We start from the raw sequence: 27,112 nt of genomic DNA, 5'->3' as shown, positions 1-27,112 counted from the left end.
TGCCTACCCCAACTCACTGAATCAGAATTCTGCTGAATCCTGTTTCTATATTCCCCAGGGTTGTAAGTGAAGTAAGAGGGATGAGATTTTCCCCAAACTGAGACTGCTTAGAATAACCCTGAGCTGCATAATTTCAGAACGAAGGATTTGGGACTAGACCAACTGGGTTTGAATCCTCTATCATTAGCTTTACTTTGAAAACGTTGTTTGACTTTTCTGGGCTTCATTTTCTACATTGTAATATATTATAAAATTGATCTACTTCATAGATCATAGGTCTGTTATGAAGGGTAAACGAGATAATGCACATGAAATGCTCAGCACAGTGCGGTGTGCAGACAGGGTAAACACTCACCATATGTCACTATTATCACACGAATAAAAAGGTTATTAAATAGGCTGGATAAGGTGGCCTGAAATCAGGAAATATTGCTCCCTCTCTCTCCCCTCTCCCCTCTTCCTTCTCTCTCTCTCTCCACAGCTCTCTTCAAACCCGCAGTTCTCTCCCCCTCTCTACTAGCATTTATTCAGGCACAGGGCATTTATGCAGTAGTGCCCTTGACATCACTGCCAGCAGAAGTGAGGAGAAGAAAGCAGTAGCTGGGAAGTGGGAGAAATCAAGCTGTAATGGAGAACCAAAGACAGCCATGGCCAATCCCACAGGGATCTCTGGAACTAGAACTGGCTTTTGGAATGTGCAGAGTTGGGTTAGGACAGTCAGGTCTTTATGCTTCTGCCTCTATCAGCCGTTGGAAGGGGTGAGGTGAGGTGATTTTCCGTAACTGAAGCAGTCTCTGAAGACTGCCTGCTGATGACACTCCCAGCAATCAGCGTACCAGGCCCTTCGTTGAAGGGATGCCTCGGGCAATTCTCTTGTATTTTGTTCATCCACTCTCTTGACTCTTATCTTCAGCAGCTTTCACGGTGGTGGCACCAGTTATTCTTTCTCCTTCCCCTCTTCCTTCAGTTATCAATTTTGGTTCCAAAATTTTATGATGGTGAGAATTAAAGAGTACAAGGCAATCAAGATAAGATCATTTGGTTTTTTCAAGCTCATACTAATTAAAAATTCTCCTCAGCCCCTTCCCTGGCCTGATTCTTGGATTGGAGACCTGTAGGCTGAAAGGGGATCTCCAGCGCCTCCTTGCTCCTTGTTCCTTGCTTGAATTTCTTGCCCCATCTCCTCCTCAACAGCTCCTGGTCTTCCAGGTCCTCTCTGCTGGAAAGAATCTTGTGGAACCTGAAGGCAGTATTGCATTTGAGGTAGCTATTTTCAGGAAGGGTGTCCCAAAACTGCAGGGCATTTTGGAAGGAGCAAAGGGAAGATGATGGTGGAAGAAAGAATAGCCCAGATGTTCAGTGGATCTGTATCTGACTGTAATTCTGCCACACACTTTCACCATATCCTACAACCCCAGGACTGGATAAAATTAGAGGTCATTTGTCACTACCCTTCGTTGGACCTAACTCTCACATCTCTCTGTTGAGAGATGTGTTCATATGTGTCAATATGTTAATACGTTAATATGTCAAGTGTTAATATGGTGTCAATACGTGGTTGTCCATGGGTGCAGCCAGCTCTGTAATTCATTGGCTTGGTAAGCGCTAAGGCAAGAGTGAAGCTACTTGTGCACTGGCTGGCACACTGGCTTGCCACACACTGCACTGACACACATTCTTTTCTTTCCTGCATGTAAGAGGGTCCTTCTCACATCTCACCAAAGGGAGGTGGACATATACCATCCTCCTCACAGCCACCACCTCTAGCCTCAGAGTAGAAGCTTTCTTCCAGAAACAGATGGGAATCAGAGCACCTCATGGATGGTTCTGAGTCAATAATGACAGTTAATCAAATAAAGACATGATAGATAGCTACACTTATAGTGCCAGGGACCATGCTAAGCTTTTAATCATGCTGTTGACTCTTTATAACAGAGCATAATAGTTACAAGTATCCTATTTTACAGATTAAAAAACTGAGGCCCAGAGAAAATACTTACAGTTTTACCCCTGTTCATTCTGTTGGTAAATAGGGGAGCCCAGTTTAGAATCCAGGCCATCTGACCCCAGAGCCTGTGTTTTTCATTACATCAAAGTGGACTTGTTACCTGAAACTTAATTGTTCTTTTTGCTCCAGACAAACAGCTTATCTTTTATTGTTCATTTCTTAGGCCAAGAAAGAGAAGCATAATAGACATTTAGTGCCTGCTGCTGCTGCTACTGCTGCTGCGTCGCTTCAGTCGTGTCCAACTCTGTGTGACCCCATAGATGGCAGCCCACCGGGCTCCCCCGTCCCTGGGATTCTCTAGGCAAGAATACTGGAGCGGGTTGCCATTTCCTTCTCCATTGCATGAAAGTGAAAAGTCAAAGTGAAGTCACTCAGTTTTGTCTGACTCTTAGCGACCCCATGGACTGCAGCCTACTAGGCTCCTCCGTCCATGGGATTTTCCAGGCAAGAGTACTATTTCACTTCTAATCATCTCAATAAGGCCTACCCCCACCACCCCCACTTTAGTGATGAGCAAACTGAAATTCAAGGAAGTTGAGAAACTTGCATGAAGTTACACAGTTTGTTATGGGCAGAGAGAACGTTTCAACCTAGGCCTGACCCTGCTACTAAACTTGCCATTACTCTAACACATTTTGATGCCAGTTGACTGAAGGGTAATTCAAAGCATATGTAGAATCCTTGCCTGCAGCCTGTAAAACTCATTCGTTCTCTCACATTTTCCCCCATCGTCACTAACTCACTGTCACGTCTGTAACTTTGCCCACACTGGCCTCCCTCCTCCCCACACATCCTCTCTGTGTCAATGACCCCATCTATCCTGGAACTTCAAGGCACTTCCTCCTCCAGGAAGCCTCCCTTGATCTCTCTAGAGTGGTGACTTCTTCCTTTGAACTCTAAGGTTTCAAAGAGTACCTCATTTTCTTAACTTGTAAAACTTTCCTTTTGAATTGCTAACTGTCTTTTGTCCTTTCAATTTTAAAATTTTTTAAACTTTTTTTTTTTGCCACACTTGTGGGAGCTTAGCTTCCTTTTGATTTTTAATTTTTTAAAAAAAATTTTCCTATTTTTTTGGCCACACTTGTGGGATCTTAGCTCCCAGACTAGGGATCAAAACTGGGTCCAGGGACTTGCCTGGCAGTCCAGTGGTTAGGAGATGCGAGTTCAATCACTTGTCAGGGAACTAAGATCCCACATGCTGCTGGACAACTTAGCTTGTGTACCACAGCTAAAGAGAAGCCTGCGTTCTTTAATAAAGATCTTGCCTGCCTCAACTAAGACACCACGCAGTCAAAAATAAATAAACATTAAAATATATATATAACAACTGGGACTGTAACAATGAAAGCACAGAGTCCTAACCACTGGGCTGCCAGGGAATCCCCTCCTTTCAATTTTTTAAATGCAATGCCTGGTTCCTAAAGGTGTGGAAAGTTCCTGAGTGACAGAGATGATGTATGCATTGCACCCCTATGTGCATGGTACATAGTGGCTAGGCATGTCTCCTCCTCTGAAGGGACTTTCCTGATAACTCTATCTAAAACTATCAGCTCCCATCACACTTTACCCTCTTGCCCTGCCTCCTTTTCTCAGCTGGTGTTCTCTAATATAGTTCTTTGTAAACTTCTTTATGGTCAGTTTTCACTAGAATGTACATTCCATGAGGGCAGTTACTTGGTTCTGTTCACTACTGGATCTAGAGTATCTAAAACTGGTTTAAAGTAAGTGTTTGAAATTTCTTGAACGGTTGACTCAATGGGTGAGCAAGTGACAGACCCTAGAGCAGCAATCAGAGGTCAGTAGTCACTGTCAATGGGAGTAACCACAGGGAATGATGGTTGAGATGTGAGTTCATGGAAAGAGGTTCATCAGAAGCAACAAGAGCGGAAACCCAGGAAAGCATATTTACCAGGTATTTTTTTTTCCTCTGTCTACCTTTCTTACCCTGCTCTCTACCCTGAGAAATTGAACTTTACAGACCCATTACCTAGATTCCCCGACCCTTTGTCTTCCAACTGAGTTCAGCTAATGGGAGGCTTTATCAGTAGATTGGAAGGTAGAAGTAGAGAGAAGTTGAAGTACTTATTCCCCCAGCTCCTTCCTTCCATGTTTTTCTACTGAAAGTTTCACCTCTATCAGGAAGTCTCTCCTATAGCTATAGCCCTCCCCAGGTCTGGTAACTGCTGTCTCCACTTGCCCCTTACCCAAGAGTAATAACAGCAATCCAAATTGCTAGCTTCAGGGTGCTTCAGCGTCTCTTGTTAGTTGCCTTGACCCTGTCTACTCCTTTGTAAATAGTCCCTTTGTTAAATTCTTTCAATCATCCTTCTCAGATAGGTCAGACTCCGTCAGACACAGCTCAAAAAGCCCTTTGACCAGCAGCAAGAATGAGGACGTCAAGAAGGTAGAATCAGAGAGAAAGGAAATCATGGAAAAGTAGTGTTTTTACTTGGAAATTCATTTGATAAGGGGGCAGGCCAGTTTTCAGGTAGGACTAACCCCTAAGACAACCCCTACAGCAGCAACAGGGTCAAGTCTGGCTCTTAAAGGAGATTTCGTTTACTATCTTTGGATTCTTTCCCCACCTCCTGGAAGTTGGGAAGGATGCACCACCCTTCCAGTGAAAGTAGGGGCAGGATAAGAGGATCAGCCTCGAAAAATATTTCTCATGCTCTGCTTCCTTCCTAGATGTTGAACTCAGCAAAGCCCACCCACACAGCTGTTGCGCCAGTCTCACAACCTCACGGACCAGCCCTTGTGGTTTTTATTATAATTGCAAGATGCCCTTAAGCAGTAACCATCAAGAAACTGACAAAAATAAAGGTTTATTACTTATGAGACTTAGAAATTAAAGAGCACACCTGGGGCCACACACTGAGGTCATGGGGAGAGGGAGAGGGAGACAGTATGCATGTCTGGGGGTCTGCTTTTATCGGGGTTGAGGGTGGGGGCTTGCAGTTTCTCGGACTCACTGTTTATAGGTGAATTTAAAACGTAAGAATGGCAATTTAAAGAATGAGAAGAGAATAAAAAACAAGTGGCCCAAATAGTTATTGAAATCAACCAAGATCTCTAAAACAAAAGAGCTTAATTTGGTGGAGGCAGTCTGACTCATTATCTAGTCCTGTGGCTGGCAATGTGTTTATTTGAGATAGCCTTTATTGTGAAATATTTTAACATGCTGGGCCATCTGGTTTATGTAGGTTTCAAACTGTCCTGTGTTGGTAGATTATTCCATATCTCATCAAATTAGTCTTTCATACTGAGAATAGGTCAACTTAGTTAAAATTTGTGTTTCATTTCAGGAGGTACGGATACAGATGGATCTCCAAAGTTAGGCTTATACGGTGCAAGTATTTGCATCAAATTATTTAATTAAAGGCATTTCTGTGGAAACAACCAAGGTAAGAAATGGTTAATGATTAGAGCAGATTAGAGCAGATTATAATCCCAGTTTCTGAGTTCTGAAGTCAGCCAGTCAAGATGTCTAGATGTTGGGTTTGAAGCATCTTCTGATGGAGTGAGGGCAGGCAGTAGCAATCTGATAGACTTTCCTGGTTTGCAGATTGTCTCTGATGATCTTTCTGAATGGCTCATACACAATAGGTATAAACATTGTCTGTACACGAGCTATTGTGGTGATTCTCTGAAGTTTATCTCAAGACCCAGTTAGTTTAGCTTGCATGGCTTCAGGAAAAGGGAAGTTTCAGTTCTCAATGGTTCCAATTCAGAAGGGTAGGAAAAAGATTGGAAACATTAGTTTGGAAAGTTGTAGCCAAATATCAGAGGAAACAAGAAGAATTCACTATCCAATCTGATTTACAGGTAGAAAACAAAACCTCAATGACAATTAATAACACTAGAATTTAATACCTACATAATATAATTTTTTTCTCTCTGCATTTCTATCAGAGATAATCAAAGTAATTTTTTTTTTTTGGTAAAGTATGTATAGTCTCACTAAACTTAATTTGGTTACTTGCATTAGTTCAGTTCAGTTCAGTCACTCAGTCATATCTGACTCTTTGTTACCCCATGAATCACAGCACGCCAGGCCTCTCTGTCCATCACCAGCTCCCAGAGTTCATTCAAACTCATGTCCATTGAGTCAGTGATGCCATCCAGCCATCTCATCCTCTGTCGTCCCCTTCTCCTCCTGCCCCCAATCCCTCCCAGCATCAGGGTCTTTTCCAATGAGTCACCTCTTCGCATGAGGTGGCCAAAGTATTGGAGTTTCAGCTTTAGCATCAGTCCTTCCAATGAACACTCAGGACTGATCTCCTTTCGGATGGACTGGTTGGATCTCCTTGCAGTCCAAGGGACTCTCCAGAGTCTTCTCCAACACCACAGTTCAAAAGCATCAATTTTTCGGCGCTCAGCTTTCTTCATAGTCCAACTGTTGCATCCATGACCACTGAAAAAACCACAGCCTTGACTAGATAGAACTTTGTTGGCAAAGTTATATCTCTGCGTTTCAATATACTATCTAGGTTGGTCATAACTTTCCTTCCAAGGAGTAAGCGTCTTTAAATTTCATGGCTGCAATCACCATCTGAAGTGATTTTGGAGCCCCCAAAATAAAGTCTGACACTGTTTCCACTGTTTCTCCATCTATTTCCCATGAAGTGATGGGACCAGATACCATGAAGTGTAGCAAAAATAGTGATTGGCCGCATAGACTTTTTTAAAGTCTGCTTTGCTAGAGCTTTTCATAAGAAATTTCAGACTGAATTTGTAAAAGCCTTCAGAGGCTAAGCAGAGAAGCCAAACTAAGGTATTGACATCAGACAATACCTACAGATTTGGGTAAATTCTTCTCTTCTTAAGGTCTCCAAACTATCCTTAGTCTCCTGTGCCTGTCAGGAAGGGACCTCCTGGTAAGGCTTCTGGGAATCCTATGAATACCAGGCTGATTTTTTCAAGGAGCTTTCTTGAGTCCATAAAGTCAACCTTAGTTCCATAAAGTGCTCTGGTCATATCTGAGTCTATGCATTTCTCTTTCTCTAGTCAAAGCCTTGGTAATACCACCAATGTTTCAAAATGTTCTCAGTTACAGGTAGAGTAGATTCATTTTGAACTTATGCAAATAACTCTATGGCCACAAAATTAAGAATATTCACTAAGAGATCCCTAATTCTGGAGAGATCAGTAAGGACAAAAAGATAAATGTTTCAATTTTGCTTACAAAGGTATAATTTACCAAATTGTTGTAAGTCATATTTAGCTTAAAAGATATCCTTATTTTTGGAAAATAAATGATTAAAGAACCATCAATATTTTAAACAAAAACTTGTAAAATTTATGATCATCCTCACCAGTTCATTCAGTCCCATATAATTAAGTCTTGTTAATCTTGATCATCTGTTAGTGGTTTTATGAAGCCATCAGTTTTTATTTCTTTGTTTCCCTAGAGTTCTGTACTTTCTTACTCAGTTCAGTAGTATGAGCTGGAAGTTACCCAAAACCTGTATTCTAGAGTACTTGTTAAGTCCTTTCCATGAATCTCACAGGAGATGAAGCACTTTTGCAAAAGCACCAGAATAAAACAATAACTTTAAATGACAAAAGACTTAAAAATGGTCATGACTGAAGGTTGGATTATAGTTTATTAAATTTGGTTATTTCTGTGATCTTGAACATATGACCACTAGAAGGGATAATTAGACGATTAGAATTAGAAGGGATAATATTATAGCAGAACAAATCAAATTTTTAGAAACTTCAAACAATTTCTAGACTTCTTATACTATAACATACATTCACACAAATATAATGTAGGTTTAGCATCACTTGAAAATGCTTCACATATAATTTAACATATACAATAAGCCTAATTAGTTTAACATCTGCCTTTTTACAAAGTGAAAGTCGTTCAGCTGTGCCTGACTCTTTGGGAACCCATGGACTATACAGTCGATAGAATTCTCCAGGCCAGAATACTGGAGTAAGTAGCTGTTCCCTTTTCCAGGGGATTTTCCCAGCCCAGGGATCGAACCCGGGTCTCCCGCGTTGTAGACAGACACTTTACCGTCTGAGCCACCAGGGAAGTCCATACTATAACATACATCCACACAAATATAATGTAGAAGGTTTAGCATCACTTGAAAATGCTTCACATATAATTTAACATATACAGTAAGCCTAATTAGTTTAGGTGAGGTGAAGTCACTCAGTCCGTGGACTGTAACCTGCTAGGCTTCTCCATCCATGGGATTCTCCAGGCAAGAATACTGGAGTGGATTGCCATTTCCTTCTCCAAAATTAGTTTAACATCTGCCTTTTTACAAAGTGAGTCATTCAGTTGTGCCTGACTCTTTGGGAACCCACGGACTATACAGTCGATAGAATTCTCCAGGCCAGAATACTGGAGTGGGTAGCTGTTCCCTTTCCCAGGGGATTTTCCCAACCCAGGGATCGAAACCAGGTCTCCCATATGGCAGGCAGATCCCTTACCAGCTGAGCCACCAGGGAAGCCCAAGAATGCTGGGGTGGGCAGTCTACCCCTTCTTCAGGGGATCTTACCAATCTAGGAATTGACTGGGGTCTCTTGCATTGCGGGCAGATTCTTTACCAGCTGAGTTACCAGGGAAGCCCACCTTTTTACAAAGAGAGAGAACAAATCTTTTAAGATGTCCCAGGGGAGAATGGATACATGGATATATATAGCTGAGTTCCTCTACTGTTCACCTAAAACTATCACAACATTGTTAATTGGCTATCCCCCAATCTAAAATAAAAAGTTTTAAAAAAAAGATGCCCCAGGGGTCCTCTGGATAATTCCAAAGTTAGTTCAAGGCCCAAATTTTTCATTTAGAATTTGATTTTAGGAAGTTTGTCAAATATTTCAAAACATCTTAGACATTTCACTAAATAGGATCACAAATAATAAGGAAATAATACTAATTACTAATTTAACCAAAGTGATAATAAAAGATTTTAAAGGCAAACGCAGGAAGTTGCATAGGTCTAAGCAAAACTTAGCTCTTAATTTTGAAAAGACTATCTTTACCTAAGTAATCAAAGGCCTGTAGATAAAGGTAACTTGAAGCAGAGTAAATTAATTTGGTAAGACACAAAGTCTTTGCTTTCCAGATACAGCAGACCAATAATCCAAGCAAACTTTGTCCTTTTAAACAAAGAGAAAACCAAATTCTAATTTTGTACCAGTGTACTTTTGATACTAAAATTTGTTCTTTCTTTATTCTTAAAAACTTAATTAGATCAATTTCAATCTTAGCCAGCCTGATCACATGTAAAATTCCTTTCCCAAGATTCCTTTTCCCCAAACCTTTTATAACACTTTTTACATTCAGATTTTGTTCTGTTTTTATTCTTTTCCATTATGAAATAACCAGTCTTAGGACAAAATTAATTCCTTTTAACTATACGTATTAATTCCTCTTAACTAACATGCCTCTTTATACCACACTTCTTACCCCCAAACATATCCTACTTTCCTTGCATACAGAGCTCTTTTCCTCATTTTTATAGTAATTTTAATTACATATGTTAGAATTCATAACCCTTAGAAAACCTAATTTCCATTGAAAACTAGGAAGTAAGCAATTGTGTATCATCATTAAAATTGGCAACTTTATGAGTGCATTTTATAATTTCTAGAAACATACACTTCCTCTTAATACAATTTTTCATGGTAAAATAGGACATATCTCCTAGAAGATCTAAATATCTAGTTTCTCTGTAAGACTTGTAGGGCTTTTTGAATGATTTTGGCAGTCCCAGTTAAGATGTAGTAGTGCAGCCCTGTAATTAGGAGGAGTTTCTGTAAAAATAATTCTCTGAACTCAGGGTCAAATGGGGCCTCTTCAGAGTTAGAAATGAAGAGGAGGTCATCTGGGTCACTGTGGTCATGGAAATGATAAACCTGTTGGACCATGTCAATTTTGTGCAGCAGGAGAGAGGCTTCATTTTAATATTTCCCATTCACTGTGAGCCTTAGCAGTGATCATTGTGATGGAAGTGTGCACAGCACCAAGCAATAAATATCCAAGTGAGGAGAGGGAGGTCCCTGGTACAAATATAGCTTTAGTGTTCTTTGCCTTCACCTTTTCCTTTTTTTCCCCACCAGGGCTCTCAACAATTCTATTAACATCTCCCTGGGTGACAGAGATGCCTGGTGAGGCAGGTTTCTTAGTTCTTTCCCATTCAGGGGATAGTTGAGGGACCTCAGGATTTGTGGTATCTAAGAGGAAATGAGTTTACAGCCCAGTTGAATCTTTAAGAAAATATGAATTTTGGGATCTTTAGAAAGACTGGCTAGTTGATGTACTTTGGTAGCTATGAATAACAATTCAGAGACTATCCCAGACAAACAAATGAAAACCCTGCAGTAGCCACTACGTCACCTCTCTTCTTCCTGCTACATAAAATCTTTAAGAAAGGTTTGCATTTCAGTTAGGGTACAGTTTCTGACTCTAGTTTCTATTTCTTGATTTTTTTCGTTACCTTCATCTTGTGTATTGCTGCCAGAAAATTTTGGATGATGTCACTATGAGCCATCTTTGTAGGTGGTCATTTTCCTTTTTCGGTTATACCAAAAGACCTTTCCAGTATTGGGGTTTGTTTCCAGTGATGTGATGGACAGAGTTTTCTGGAAAATCTCTGGAGTATAAAATCAGAATCTTGATGTGTTGATATGCCATAGTATTGAGCAATGCCTGGGAAGCTCCCGTGGCATTTTGCATTTATCAAGGAGCTGCTGTACATCCATGGGGTTCTTAGGAGGAGCTGGTATCAGATATTTAGAACTTTTACATCCATCCATTAATTTTTTAGCAACCTCATGCCAGAGATCGGACTCACAATGTCCTAATGGGCCAAGGGACAAAGAGTGATGGTAGTCAGTGAAGTGGTGATGCAGACTATAGGTTTGTGTTGTAACTTTCTTCCGGTGGTGTCATTATTTTCCAAATGCAAAGCTCTTTCACTCTTCTGGGTTAGGACACATAGTCTGGGCACAATATGCTGACTCTGTGATGCAAGTGGAGGTGTCCTGAGTTCCTCATCTATGGAAATCTCTTCCTCATGCCTGTAGCCCAGATCCTCTCTTCAAGTGGTGACAAAATGGCCTTGCAATCCAGTCTACCCTCCTTGGTTCTCCTTCTCCTTGAGGCATGAAGGATCTTTTTGCTCATTACTGGTCAATTAAGGCCTTTATAATTAATGATCTAACCTTCTTACTAGATCCTATGGTCTTGATCATGCTGCTCTGGGGAGATCATTGGATTATTATGGAAGCCATGACCTTTTAGGTTGGATACCACAAGCAACACACGACACAGGCAATATGCAGAAGCACATAAGCAGCACAACAGACCTCCAGCAAGCAGTGCACCTTCCCCATATAAGAACTGAGTTAGGTGGTTAGTAAGTACTTGAGATGGATGGATGGCCTCACTGACTCAATGGACATGAGTCTGAACAAACTCAGGGAGCTGATGATGGACAGGGAAGCCTGGCGTGCTGCAGTCCATGGGGTTGCAAAGAACTGGACATGACTGAGTGACTGAACTGGACTGAACTGAACTGAAGCAGCTTGCAGATAAAGGGCATTAGCCTCAGTTAATTGCAAGAAAAACTTTGCAGTCCTGCTGATTATGCCAATTGTTTCACATCAGTTTCAGCCTATCAATAACCAGTGATATGACTGAACCAGGCCTGTGGTTCTTATTAAAGTTATAAGATGCCCTTCAGCAATAACCATCAAGAAACCTTGAAAAAAAGTATGCAGGGGTTTATTATTTACAAGACCTGGAAATTACAGAGCACCCCTGGGGCCACACAGTGAGGCTACAAGTAGAGAAAGAGCATGCAGCCCTGGGGTTCTGCTTTTATTGGGGTTGAGGGTGGGGTGCTAAAGGTTTCATGGACTCACTCTATACCGGTTAATTTAAAACATAAGAGCAGGAACGTAAAACCCTGGAGGAGGGAAAAACAAGTGACCCAAATGACTAGTCATTGAAATCAACCAAGATCTCTAGAACAAAGGAGCCTCGGTCCAGGGAGGCATCCTATGTTTAAGTCCTGTGGCTGGCAAGGTGTTTATTTAAGATAGCCATCCTTAGAGTGCATGCCTCTTTGAAGTGGATGTCTCAACAATCAAAGCTTAAGTCAGGCACTTGCATCACACACAAAAAAAAAATCACAAAAGCTTCTCTTGTGATTGACATCCATCACAGGACCAACCTCTCTCTATTGCCAACCATATTCCCCTTTCTTGTTCTTGACCTTTGACTTTTAGTTTCTTTCTTTTTCTTGGCCTTGACCTTGCCTTTTGGACTTAGTGATTAAACAGTCCTCTGATGTGACCTTCAATTCTCTCTAAGGACTTTGGCTCACCCTCACCTCTAGGATTCATATGAAAGAAACAGTGACTTAATGGCTCTGGACCCACTAAATTGGCACCCCAAGATGTGAGTGAGTGTGTAAGGTTAAGTATGTGCGTGCACAAGGCTGAGTGAACATGTGGGGGTCGGGGGAGGGGTTGTCAGGTTTCCTGAGTCCGAATCTTTGCTGTGCTCCACTCAGTCATGTCCAACTCTTTGCGACCTCATGGACTTTAGCCTTTCAGTCTCCCCTGCCCATGGAATTTCCCAGGCAAGAATACTGGAGTGGGTTGCCACTTCCTCCTCTAGGGGATCTTCCCAACCCAGGGATCAATCCTGCATCTCTGGTGTCTCCTGTATTAGCAGACAGATTCTTTACCACTGCGCCACCTTGTAAGCCTTACTGCCCCCACGTATTAGATGCATCACCCCAAGAAAGTTACATATACTTTCTATTCCTCAGTCTTCTAATCTACTATCTATAAACCTATAAAGTGACGGTAGCGGGTGAGAATTAAAAGCCTTTTAAGGTTGTTGTATGGTTACTAATTCTATTCAGTAAATATTTCTGGTTGCCACCCCAATTCATTCCCCATTTTTGGGTCACACAGTAAATTGCACCTCCTGAACCCTTTGTAAGAGGAAGGGTCATACGGTTAGTTTTGGCCAATAAGTTGTGAACTGAAATGATGAGTGTCAATTACTGATGTGAAATCCTCTGGGATATTCTTGTGCTCTGCCACAAAGGCCATGTTCTAAATATTACCTGCTTGGCTGCCGGGGTCCCAGAGTGAGAGCAACATGGTCAGAGCCCCCACCAACCTGCAGTGGACCTGTAGCAAGAGAGAAAAATAACCTTGTCCTTGAAAACCATGAAGATTCAGGGGTCATTTGTTACCACAGCATAATTCAGTCTACCCTGACTGAAACAGTTGTTTTACGGACTGAGATGATTCGTGTAGAATTCTCTCAGACTAGGGTCCAACACATAGAATACGTTCACTAAATTTCAGCCATTATTATCACCTGTATGATGGCGTATATGTGGGTTGTGTGCCTTGCCTTTGTTAAACCAACCAGTTTGAATAACCTTCCATTCTCAGCAGTTGAGGAGGGAGGAGGAGCATGGTGCTTATAAGCTATCAGGATAGTTTCAAGGAAAAGTTTCCTGACAGTGTTCTCCATCCTCAGTGTCACATACAGACTTAGTAAATATGGCCCAGACACGTGAACAGGTGAGTTCCATCATCAACTCAACTTCCCCAATGCAGGCTAATGTGCTAGCACATTGAGACGGCTCCTTTGGCTGTGGATGAGAGACCGAGAGAGGCTGTGTTGGATCATCCTTCCGTAGAGTCTGAATGATGGTTGGTCTTTGGGGGCCAGAGAAGACCTCTAATTAATTATTACTGGAGAAGATGAAATCATAAACAAAATTCCTTGTAATAAATTTTTCAAATGAGAGCCCATGTTTTATTTACAGGACTGGCCCATTTTGGGCTTTAAATCTATGAACAAAAACAAACATGCTTTTTTATCAAACAGACGGAGAATAAAGTACTCAATAGCCTTTCTTTTTCTTCCTGCCAAGAAGGACATGGGCTCTGAGCTACAGAGAGGAAGACAGGCCCAGGCTCTGTCGGGTGGAAGAACTGATGGACTCATTTCGCTTTGCAGAGGAAGATTTAAGCTATAATGATCCTTCCACACTGGAGGGAAAAAAAAAGAAAAAGAAAAGGAGAAAACAAAAGGTCCTGCTGATATTCAGATGTTTTTACTTCTTAATTCAGCATGACATCTGGGTGGAGAATAGAACATATGAAAAGTGTAAAGTTCTATAACTAAAGCAACTACCATCAGGCATATTCTTATAACTAAAAATGAGAAATCTACTTGATCTGAGAATTCTGCAGAAAAAGTACAAGAAGTAGAGGATAGATTGTGGCTTAATATCTTATTTACCATTTGTCTCCCTTTAACAAAGTTGTTCTGCATCTTGGAGAAGAGGGACCTAATGTAAATTCACACCTGGAGTAGGAAATGGCAACCCACTCCAGTATTCTTGCCTGGAAAATTCCATGGACAGAGAAGCCTGGTGGGCTTCCATGAGGTCTCAAAGAGTTGGACATGACTGAGCTACTGAGCATGAGCATGTAAATTCATACCAGTTCTCATTGCCTTAGATCTGGTGGGCTCAGAAATGCTATTGCTGAGATGTCTGTAAATATCTATTTTACAGACAGAATCAGAGAATTTAGGTCAACTGAAACAATCGAATGGTCCGTTAAAAACTCAGCAAGACACCAGTTTGGAGTGAAACCCTGAGATGTTAGGTTGTTCTTTTCTAGTATGTGGTGTAAGAATAAACCAAAGAGTGATGTATTTGCACAACATCCCTGTATCTGTTTCCTGAGGCTACTGTAACAAATTGCCAAAAACTCGGTGACTTAAAAATAGCAGAATTCATTCTGTCACAACTCTAGAGGCCAGGAGCCTGAATTCAGTATCAACCAGCCAAAATCAAAGTGGTGGTAAGGTCAGACTCCTTCCAGAGACTCCAGAGCTGAATCTTGCCTCTCCCTGCTTCTGGTGGCTGCCAGCAACCCTTGGCTTGTGGCCACATCTTCCTGTCTCTGCCACCATCCTCTCATTGTCCCCTCTTTTGTCTGTATCTCTTTTCCCTCTGCCACTCTCTTGTAAAAACAATTATGATTGCACTCAGGGCCCACCCAGAGCATTCAGGGCAATCTCCCCATCTCAAGATCTTTAATTTAATCATATCTGCAAATACACTTTTCCCATAAAAAATAATTAACCTGTGTTGAAAAAAACAGTTTTTCCCTAGCATATATTTCTTCCAATGAGGCTTCTTTACTACTCTCACCGAACACTTCTTCACTTCTGGTTACCAAACATGAGGGGGTTTTTCACACCAAATGTGTGGAGAACAAGCAATTCTCTGTGATACCAGCTGGGTGTCCTATGTTTTCACTCAGTTCTGACACTCTCTACCTGGAGATAACATCACATCACATAGGTTAAAGGCTTAGTCCCACAGACCACCCCTGCCACCCCACTCCACACGTACTTCAGATGCCAATCACAAGCCCAGGTTATCATCTGAGCTTCTGATTAACCAGCTATAGATTGGAGGCTCCAATGATCCCCTCTTTGGGTTTGATTAATTTGTTAGAGCCGCTCGCAAAACTCATGGAAATACTTACTTCTTAGGTTTACCAGCTTATTAAGGGTATGATTAAAGGGTGGGTATGAACAGCCAGGTGAAGAGATACCTAAAGTCTAGGAGAGTCCTGAACATTGGAGCTTCTGTCCCTGTGATTTGGGTGTATTATCTTCCCAGTGTGGATGTGTTCACCAATTTGGAAGCTCTCTGAACTGCTTACTAGTGGGATTTCATGGAGCTTCCTCACATAGGTATGATCAGTTATTCACTCCATTTCCAGCTCTTCTCCTCTCTGGAGAAGGGGGCTAAGGGCTGAAAATTCCAAGCTTGTAATCATGACTTGGTCTTTCTGGTGATCAGGCCCCATACATAAGTCATCCAGGAGCCCACCCAGGTGACTCATAGAGTCACCTCATGAGAAAAAAAGGTTCTCTTATTGCTCTTATCACTTAAGAAATTATAAGGGTTGTTAGGAGCGCTGTATCAGGAATAGGTTCCAAGATAAATATTAGGGCAAGAGATGTTTCTAGTGTTCTTATTACTTAAGAAATCACATGGGTTTTAGAAGCTGTTTGCCAGGAATTGAAAACAGAGACCAATACACACATACACATGCACGCGTGCACATACACACACACATATGTAATTTTTCAAATATTGCCTAAGAGGTAACATTTGCACTGCCTTGTGATATCTTTTAGGGCCATTATTGAACCTATTACAATCTCCAGTAGCTGTAAAGTAAAAGTATAGGGGCCAAATGGTAAAAGTAGGATTGCCCCCCCCCCCCCCTTACTTATCTGCAAAATTTGTCTTTTGTCCCTGAGATCTTAGGTTCTGCTGGGTTACAGTTTCAGTTCTCTGGGAAATAACATTACTAGAGAGAAACAAAATAAGTGTTCTGCTAAAGCTGAAGCTTCCCAGGTGGTGCTAGTGGTAAAGAACTTGCCTGCCAGTGCAGGAGACATAAGAGATGTTGGTTTGATCCCTGGAGGAGGGCACAGCAACCCACTCTAGTATTTTTGCTTGGAGAATCCCATGGACAGAGGAGTCTGGTGAGTTATAGCCTATAGAGTCACAAACAGTTGGACATGACTGAAGCAACTTAGCATGCATGCAAAGCTGAAGCATGCGGCTAGAACCCAGAGGATTCACAAGGGTGTCTTTTGATTTTTCTGCACCAGTGGAAGTGGTGAATGGACAATGGCAGCATCTAAAGCCTGATAAGAGCAAGGATTCCTCAAGATGAAAGTCTAGATAAGCAAAAGGAACAGAGACACTGAGCAACTGTGATGCTGACCAAGAGGGAGGGAAATCTAGAAGAAGTCAGAGGAGAGGGAGATGACAAAAATCAATTTAAAAATACAGTGGTGATGGGAGTTTTTTCAACTAAGCCTTCGGAATTAAATGGTTTTGGAATTTTAAGCTAGAAAACACTTTGGAGGCTCAGTTGACATGGAGGTAATGGGAGATGCAAGTTGACCGGAACTGTGCCAAGGATGGACTCTACAATGACTTCAGTGCCTTCAGTGGGTTCTGTGGGCACCACCTAGATCCCTGCTCCATAACCAAAGCACTCCTTCCCCCAGCAGCTAAAAGGGTCACCTGCTGATGACTTCCACTGAGACCCTTTCTTGGAATTGCCATCTGCTGAAGGGAAGCCTAGTTCATCATTTTTCTGGGGCAGCACTCATGCAATTACTAGTTGCTATATGAGAACCAAGGTTGAGGCACCCTGTCTCGATTCAGAACATCTCTGAAGGGCCGTCTCAGCTCCAGAGATCGTTCTAAGATCAGCAGAAGCCTTGATTGCAAGTGCATTAGCATTCACCCTCCGCTTCTGCTCAGTTCTGCTTCCCTCACTACCTCAGTTCTTGTTCTTCAGGACACTTTTCAATAAACTGGTATGTTTCCACGTGAAGTCTATACCTTGGAATCTCAACCAAAGACAGTCCCTCAAGTCACATCCTCTAAACCCTCCTCAGCCACATTTTCCATGGATGCTTCATGCAAACTCAGACTCACCTCAAATGAGTCAGGTCCCATCTCAACCATGCACTGTACGTCTTTTCATTTTCTGATCTGGGGTCCTCACTAGCTCCATGAGAAGTAAATTGACTTTATAGTACAGAGCTTTACAGGGGAGTTAATGACCTCAAGGAAGAAAATCTCATCAGAGAGGACACAGGAGCTGGGAGATAAATCCCCAGCATCCTATCCTGCAGATGAGTCATGCTGGGAGGCATTCTGAAGCTTCCAGTGGAATATAGCTCCTAATACCCAAAGAGACAGCTTCAACAACAATACATCCATTTATTGACTTTTCTTCCCCAATCCCTCCTTACTGAAACAATCTCCTTACAATTTCTAAAAATAAATCTTTATCTCAGGCTCTGCTTGGGGGAATACCAAATTTATTTCCACTGTCAGCTAGGTGGCTGTTCCCATTTGTAAAGTTCCCATACAACTTTATCTTTTCTAAAGCAGGGAAATTTGGGTTGAGGGAATTGTAGATTCTCTTTGATTTGTGTATAATAAAGGGGAAAAATAATGTGTATCAAAACCTACTATGTGGTAGGCTGTCTACCACAAATATAATAATGTGTAATGTAGAACATTTTCCCTAAGAAATTCAGTAGTTTAGTAAATGTAGGGTGTGCAGGGTAGGGAGGAGGGTTGAATACACATCCAAAGGTAAAGGGGAAGAGACAAAGGAAGCAGTGGCTCCATCTCATTGGAAAAACCAAGAGGAACTTCATAGAAGAGGTGGCATTTGAGAAGGGCAAATGGGATGAGGTGTCAGGCATATGAATGTAGTTCACTGGAGATAAAGCTGGAGGAGAGGTCTGTGTTGGGGACCCTCGGATGCCAGAAAGGGGAGTCTGGGCATTGTTCTTCTATGACAAGTAGCCTCACACATGTGCTGGCATTGGTACACCACTTAGGGCAGTGCCCCATTGCCCAGTAAGTGTGCCATTCTTGGCAGTGGGCTCACAAGGCAGATCCTCTCTTTAAGAACTGTCTGGGCAGGTGGTTGCAGGACCACAAAAGAAGAAAAGTCTTGCCCCCAAACCTCTTCTACCCTTCTGATACTAGAGATAAACACAGTCATTCTTTTGACCTAGGATACTATCCTATGCTCAATGAACACCATGAGATAAAAGCATATTAAATCTTAATGTGAATAACTATAACATCTTTTCTGATATCTAGGTAGGTAAACATATTTTGGCATAAGGACACTGGTAGGAAATTGGGTTAAAAGCAAGAGAATGGGTACATGCATCAGAGACCATCTGCTAGTTTACAGTTTTGTCAAGGATGAATCCTAAAATTAATATGAGAAAAATGTCAATGATTTGTTTAATTGGGTCTTATAAAATGTATTAGTTTTCAAATGAAAGTAATATATGCTTACTGAAAATTCTAATAATATAGATATATGTGGTTAAGTTGCTTCAGTCGTGTCCAATGCTTTGGCGATACTATGGACTGTAGCCCGCCCGTCTCCTCTGTCCATGGGATTTCCCAGGCAAGAATACTGCAGTGGGTTGCCATGTATAGATATGGCAAATGCTAATTACCCTCCTCACCTCATTAGCTATCATTAATGATTCAGAAGTTTTCCTTGCATATCTTAGAAAGTACTAATGAGCTTAAAGACATATATTCTCATTTGGGATGATAGGCACTGAGTTGTCACTTACCAGCTGTGTGATTTGTAAGCCAAATGATTTCTCTGAGTCTCAAGCTCTTCATCTGTAATGTGAGGGTAGTTATCTGGGTTACAATGGAATGAAATATATATGAATATACCTACAGGTACAGATTTGGCACTTCCTTATGTTTCCCATAATGTTCAGACTAAACTATGCATGATCTTTGAATACATAGAACAAATGAACTATTCTGTCACAGATATAAACTCCTCACACCTTGATGGCGGTGTCAGCAGGAGAAAACAGAGTTAGATTTTTTTAAACGTTGGCATACAGACCAACTAACATGGTTAAACCCTTTTCAACTGAGTTGATACTCAAACCTATGGAAACTTCAGATTTACCAGATTAGATCATAGTTTCTCAGCCTCGGCATTATTGACATTTTTGGCTTGAGAATTCTTTGTCATGGGTGGCTAATCCTGGGCTCCACCTTTAGATGCCAGCAGCACCCCCTCCTTTTGTGACAACCAGAAATGTCTCTCAGTTCAGTTCAGTTCAGTTGCTCAGTCGTGTCCAACTCTTTGCGGCCCCGTGAACCACAGCACGCCAGGCCTCCCTGTCTATCACCAACTCCCTGAGTCCACCCAAACCCATGTCCATTGAGTCAGTGATGCCATCCAGCTATCTCATCCTCTGTCACCCCCTTCTCCTCCTGCCCTCAACTTTTCTTTTCAAATGAATCAGCTCTTCGCATCTGGTGGCCAAAGTATTGGAGTTTCAGCATTAGCATCAGTCCTTTCAATGAACACCCAGGACTGAGCTCTTTTAGGATGGACTGGTTGGATCTCCTTGTAGTCAAAGGGACTCTCAAGAGTCTTCTCCAATACCACAGTTCAAAACCATCAATTCTTCTGTGCTCAGCTTTCTTTATAGTCCAACTCTCACATCCATACACGACCACGGGAAAAACCATAGCCTTGACTAGACCGACCTTTGTTGGCAAAGTAATGTCTCTGCTTTTCAATATGCTATCTAGGTTGGTCATAACTTTCCTTCCAAGGAGTAAGCGTCTTTTAATTTCATGGCTGCAATCACCAGCTGCAGTGATTTTGGAGCCCCCCCAAATAAAGTCAGCCACTGTTTCCACCGTTTCCCCATCTATCTGCCATGAAGTGATGGGACCAGATGCCATGATCTTCGTTTTCTGAATGTTGAGCTTTAAGCCAACTTTTTCACTCTCCTCTTTCACTTTCATCAAGAGGCTCTTTAGTTCCTCTTCACTGTCTGCCATAAGGGTGGTGTCATCTGCATATGTGAAGTTATTGATATTTCTCCCAGCAATCATGATTCCAGCTTGTGCTTCTTCCAGCCCAGCGTTTCTCATGATGTACTCTGCGTATAAGTTAAATAAGCAGGGTGACAATATACAGCCTTGAGATACTCCTTTTCCTATTTGGAACCAGTCTGTTGTTCCATGTCCAGTTCTAACTGTTGCTTCCTGACCTGCATACAGATTACTCAAGAGGCAGGACAGATGGTCTGGTATTCCCATCTCTTGAAGAATTCTCCACAGTTTATTGTGATCCACATAGTCAAAGGCTTTGACATAGTCAATAAAGCAGAAATAGATGTTTCTCTGGAACTCTCTTGCTTTTTTGATGATCCAGCGGATGTTGGCAATTTGATCTCTGGTTCCTCTGCCTTTTCTAAATCCAACTTGAACATCTGGAATTTCATGGTTCACGTACTGCTGAAGCCTGTCTTGGAGAATTTTGAGCATTACTTTACTAGCGTGTGAGACGAGTGCAATTGTGCGGTAGTTGGAGCATTCTTTGGCATTGCCTTTCTTTGGGATTGGAATGAAAACTGACCTTTTCCAGTCCTGTGGCCACTGCTGAGTTTTCCAAATTTGCTGGCATATTGAGTGTAGCACTTTCACAGCATCATCTTTCAGGATTTGAAATAGCTCCACTGGAATTCCATCACTTCCACTAGCTTTGTTTGTAGTGATGCTTCCTAAGGCCCACTTGACTTCACATTCCAGGATGTCTGGCTCTAGGTGAGTGATCACACCATCGTGATTATCTGGGTCATGAAAATATTTTTTGTATAGTTCTTACAGGTACTCTTGCCACCTCTTCTTAATATCTTCTGCTTCTGTTAGGTCCATACCATTTCTGTCCTTTATTGAACCCATCTTTGCATTAAATGTTCCGCCTCATTTTGTAGATGAAGAATCTGAGATTCTGAGGGAATTATTAAGCTAAGTTCACACAGTTGTCCTCAAAGAGTTGATAGTATAGACAGGGGGATAAACACATTTAAAAGAAATGAATAAGTAATATAGCATGGCCATTGAATTATTAAGTGCTGTGAAAAACCCCCAGGAGAGATTCTGCATGGTGGCAGAGGGAGGAGCTAGGAGGGTATAAAGGAGGAATCTGGAAAAGTGTCTGTCACACTGTGGCATTTGTGCTGGGCTTCAAGGGACAGAAGGTATATTGGAGTGGAGGGATGTGGTAGGGAAAAGAAATTCCACGTAACACAGGAATAACTGTCTAGTGAGAGAGTGGGGGACATAATTTGGCATATTCTGGAAGGGTGAGTGGTCAGGCATAGCAAGAGCACTGGATACAATGGGAGAATTGACTGTAGAAAGAGAGGTGGAGGTCAGATCCTGGGGTGATGATGAGTGATGCCCAGGAGTTTGAATGCTATCCTGGAAATGATGGGAAATATTTTAAGTTCTGTAGGAATGTGGTGGGATTTACCACCACAAGAGATGAACCCTTCACAGAGAGGAAGTGGAGAGGCAAAGGGAAAGGAAAAAGGGAAAATACATGTACGTGGTCAAATCAGTAAGTCCTCGTGATGATTTGGAGTGTGTTGTAGGGACCGTAACCAAGGCCTTCAAAGGTGACTCTCCAGTTTCCATATTAGAAGGTTGGGTGAATGGATGGTAACACCCATTGCATTAAGAAAGAGCAGCTTGAGGAAATGTGGCAAAAATGATCGTGAATTAGCTGAGCTTGAGGAGCCAAAGACTCCAGAGGAGGATGTCCAAGAGATTCCTGGCCCTGAAAGATGAGAGAGAGATGGAAAGAAACTGAAGGGATCCACTGAGGAGATATTCACTGAGTGTCTACCGTGTGGCAGGCACTCTACTCAGTGTCTTGTGAAGACACAGTGTTGACTGGTAATCCAGAAGGGACTAGCTCAGGGTCCCACTCAAGAAGCATATAGTCTGTAAAAGGAGTAGAACAGTAAGTGCCCTGCTGTGTCGCAGGAACCAAGACAAGTCCTAGATCAAGGCAGGGAGCATGAAAGTAATGGCCAGTTCTACTATGTGGGAAATGATCAAAAAAGGCTATGTATAGAAGGGATCTTAAATATAAGTCTTTGTATAGGAAGGGTCTTGAGATGTGAGAATAAAAGGTGTTTACAGGCCAACAGTGGAGGAAAGGGCATTTTTGGAAGAGGGGAGAGCAATGACAAGCTCATAAAGATGAACACAAGCCTACTTTGTTGTGACTAGCAGATAGCTGTGGGAGTTGAAGGCATGAGAAGTGAAGAGAGGAGGAGTCATGAGTTATGATTCTGAGGAGGTGAACAGAGGGTAGGTGGTACAGAGCCTAGGATGCCCTCTATGTGGTTTGGAATACCTCCTGGATATGGAATCCAGCTTAAAGAAATTTAAGCTGAGGAGTGACATGATTGATTCAGAATTTTGAGAGTCAGGGAGTGACAGTTTAAATTATAAAAGTAGATACAATCTCAGGGAAATAAAGAAGAAAAAATATTGATGATTTATCCCAGAGGTAGGCAAAGGACTTCATACACCCTTTCCACGTTGGCCCTTGTACCAAATTATTAAAAACTAATTTCTGTGGAGCATATCCTCTAGGCCAAATGCTCTTTTAGGCATTTGATCACTCACCTAGAGCCAGACATCCTGGAATGTGAAGTCAAGTGGGCCTTAGGAAGCATCACTACAAACAAAGCTAGTGGAGGTGATGGAATTCCAGTGGAGCTATTTCAAATCCTGAAATATGATGCTGTGAAAGTGCTACACTCAATATGCCAGCAAATTTGGAAAACTCAGCAGTGGCCACAGGACTGGAACAGGTCAGTTTTCATTCCAATCCCAAAGAAAGGCAATGCCAAAGAATGCTCCAACTACCGCACAATTGCACTCGTCTCACACGCTAGTAAAGTAATGCTCAAAATTCTCCAAGACAGGCTTCAGCAGTACGTGAACCATGAAATTCCAGATGTTCAAGTTGGATTTAGAAAAGGCAGAGGAACCAGAGATCAAATTGCCAACATCCGCTGGATCATCAAAAAAGCAAGAGTCCCAGAGAAACATATATTTCTGCTTTATTGACTATGCCAAAGCCTTTGACTGTGTGGATCACAATAAACTGTGGAAAATACTGAAGGAGATGGGAATACCAGACCACCTGACCTGCCTCCTGAGAAACCTATATGCAGGTCAGGAAGCAACAGTTAGAACTGGACATGGAACAACAGACTGGTTCCAAATAGGAAAAGGAGTATGTCAAGGCTGTATATTGTCACCCTGCTTATTTAACTTATACGCAGAGTACATCATGAGAAACGCTGGGCTGGAAGAAGCACAAGCTGGAATCATGATTGCTGGGAGAAATATCAATAACTTCACATATGCAGATGACACCACCCTTATGGCAGACAGTGAAGAGGAACTAAAGAGCCTCTTGATGAAAGTGAAAGAGGAGAGTGAAAAAGTTGGCTTAAAGCTCAACATTCAGAAAACGAAGATCATGGCATCTGGTCCCATCACTTCATGGCAGATAGATGGGGAAACGGTGGAAACAGTGGCTGACTTTATTTGGGGGGGCTCCAAAATCACTGCAGCTGGTGATTGCAGCCATGAAATTAAAAGACGCTTACTCCTTGGAAGGAAAGTTATGACCAACCTAGATAGCATATTGAAAAGCAGAGACATTACTTTGCCAACAAAGGTCGGTCTAGTCAAGGCTATGGTTTTTCCCGTGGTCGTGTATGGATGTGAGAGTTGGACTATAAAGAAAGCTGAGCACAGAAGAATTGATGGTTTTGAACTGTGGTATTGGAGAAGACTCTTGAGAGTCCCTTTGACTGCAATGAGATCCAACCAGTCCATCCTAAAAGAGCTCAGTCCTGGGTGTTCATTGGATGGACTGATGTTGAAGCTGAAACTCCAATACTTCGGCCACCTGATGCAAAGAGTTGACTCATTAGAAAAGACTCTGATGCTGGGAGGGATTGGGGGCAGAAGGAGAAGGGGGTGCCAGAGGATGAGATGGCTGGATGGCATCACCGACTTGATGGACATGAGTTGGACTAAACTCATGTCCGGGAGTTGGTGATGGACAGGGAGGCCTGGTGTGCTGTGATTCATGGGGTTGCAAAGAGTCGGACACGACTGAGTGACTGAAATGAACTGAACTGAGCTCATTTAATCCTCCTAATTATCCTATCAGGATCATAGGATGCAACCAGGATATGGAGCTGGGATTTCAACCCAGGTCATACAATTTTAGGAGTATATGTGTCTTCACCACTGGACCACAATCTCCTGCAATGATAATAACAAACGTCTATGCAGGCTTGATAGGTATCTTAGTAAGTGCTTTATTTGCACTGTCTAGTTTGGCCCTTACAACAGCTCCATAAGAGATGAGAAAATAAAGACACAGAGGGCACACCCAAGTTGAAACAATTAATAAGTAGCCATGTTTAATCCAAGTTTTCTGATTTGACAGGCTGTGTGTGTAACGATTTTTCCCTGCCGACTCTGTAAATGCTCTGTAAATACTGGTTGATTTAAAGTGCAAGGTTTCTAAGAATGGGCTTCTGCATTCCCAAGACACAAGTATCACCAGGCCAAACACTCAGAGATGACTTTCCAGGGGCTGAGGTACAGGCAGTAGCGTGACTGGCTTCTACTGCACGTGCCTGCTTGTATAGGCTGATCCTTGGGAGGAGGGATGGGCATCAAGGACTGCTGGGATGAGGCAGGGCCAGCCTCCGCTCCCTTATTGGCCAGTCCCATCAAAGGCGCTTGTGCCAGGCTCTGCTCCACCCCAAGGCCGGGCAGATCAAAGAGCCCTGACAAGTTGGGTTTCTGGGCAGCCCCAGTTCTGATCATCAATTGTCACTTTGGCAGTGACAGCAGAGGGTCTAACATGACAGGACTGCCTCAGCCAAAGATCCTGGGGCGGACATCAGAGAGTCAGCTCTAAAGGCAAGGAAGCTGCCTGAGGCCCCTTTGGGCATTGACCCCTGGTGGGAAGAGAGGAAAAAACTGGAGGAACCCCTAAGGAAAATGTTTGGAGCAGGATCACTATGGGAAAGTTGCTGCAGGCAAGAAACCTGACCTTGGCATTTGTATTTCTGCCTTGGAACCATGAGATCTGATTACCTCATGTAGCAGAAGAATTCTTGACGTGCCCACACACGTTCACTCTCATGCATATATTACACACGCACGCACACTTCTATATTATGCACACACCCAAATCACTCCCAAGAAAATACACGCATTATAAACATTCCCCAAGACATGCAGACTTTCATGAGAACTAAAACACACCAAAACATTCATGCACACTTGTTTCTTCATACTCATCATACTTGCCTACATATACAAGTGTACACGTAAAGATACAAGTACATAACCACACACATATATGTGCTTACTTATACATGGTAAAGAAACTACCTGCCAATAAAGGGGATGTAAGAGACACGGATTCAATCCTTGGGGCGGACAGACCCCCTGGAGGAGGGCTGGCAACTCACTTCAGCTCTCTTGCCTGGAGAATCACAAGGACAGTGGCCTGGCGGGCTACTCTCCATAGTGTCACAAAGAGTTGGACACAACTGAAGTGACTTAGCATGCAGGCATGCACGCATACATGGGAAGGCAATCTTTACAATATAATCTGCTGGCTTCTAGAGCCCAAATCTGATATTTTCCTCTCAGAAGGGTGAGAATAATTTTCATAAATATCCTTTAAATACATTAATAGACTATTCTACAGATCTTGATGCCAGCCACTCTCCAACTCCTCTGTAGAAAAATCTAGAGGAAACATTCAAAATTGTAGCAAATAGCTACAAATTAGCATGTTAGAAAATCCTGTTCATTGAGGAATGTTTAGTTGCCAGGAATTTAAACCAGTTGAAATGGTAATTTTGCCTTTGAAAATAGCTACATGCTTTGAATTAATAGATTAAACATATATATATATATAACATATATGATATATATACATGTAATGGCCTAGTAAAAATTTCACAAATGAGTGTAAATAAGCCAGTTTTGGTAACCAAATTGAGTTTGGCTCTTCTTCAAACACCTTCTCTTGCATGATCAAAATCACATGACTGAGAAGAATACCATGGGGTCTTTTAAAATCACTCCAGTATCATCTCTTCTGAGAAGTCCTCTCTGACCTGCCCCCACCAGCCTGGAGTGGGCACCTGTAGCGGACAGTGTGGTTTGTCACCCAGGTTTCCCTTCAGGATGGAGATACATACTCCACCAGCTGCTGGAAGTATTGGCTGCTCTTGGCTTAGAAATTGTTTGTTCAGCCAGAGGCAGCGTTGAATCCCGCCTCCCTGGGGACAGCTAGCATCCAATGATGTGGAGTATAAAGGGGCAGTCTCCTTGCCTCAAATGGGTAATAATAAAGAGTTATCCCCATTCCAGAACTTTCCATGGGATCAGCTAAGGCCTCTATTGCAGCTGCATCACAGCGCAAGTCTCCCTCTCTCCATCTTTTTTTACTCTCTCACAGGTATTGTCCCTGAAAACACTCCCCCAAAAGCATTATGCACCCAAATATCAGAGACTCAGAATCTGTCTCCCAGAGAACTTGACCAG

This window comes from Ovis canadensis, chromosome 15 (genome assembly GCF_042477335.2).
Source record: "Ovis canadensis isolate MfBH-ARS-UI-01 breed Bighorn chromosome 15, ARS-UI_OviCan_v2, whole genome shotgun sequence".
Taxonomy (NCBI): Eukaryota; Metazoa; Chordata; class Mammalia; order Artiodactyla; family Bovidae; genus Ovis; species Ovis canadensis.
The sequence above is the reverse complement of the archived record's forward strand: the minus strand, read 5'-3'. Positions refer to the sequence as shown.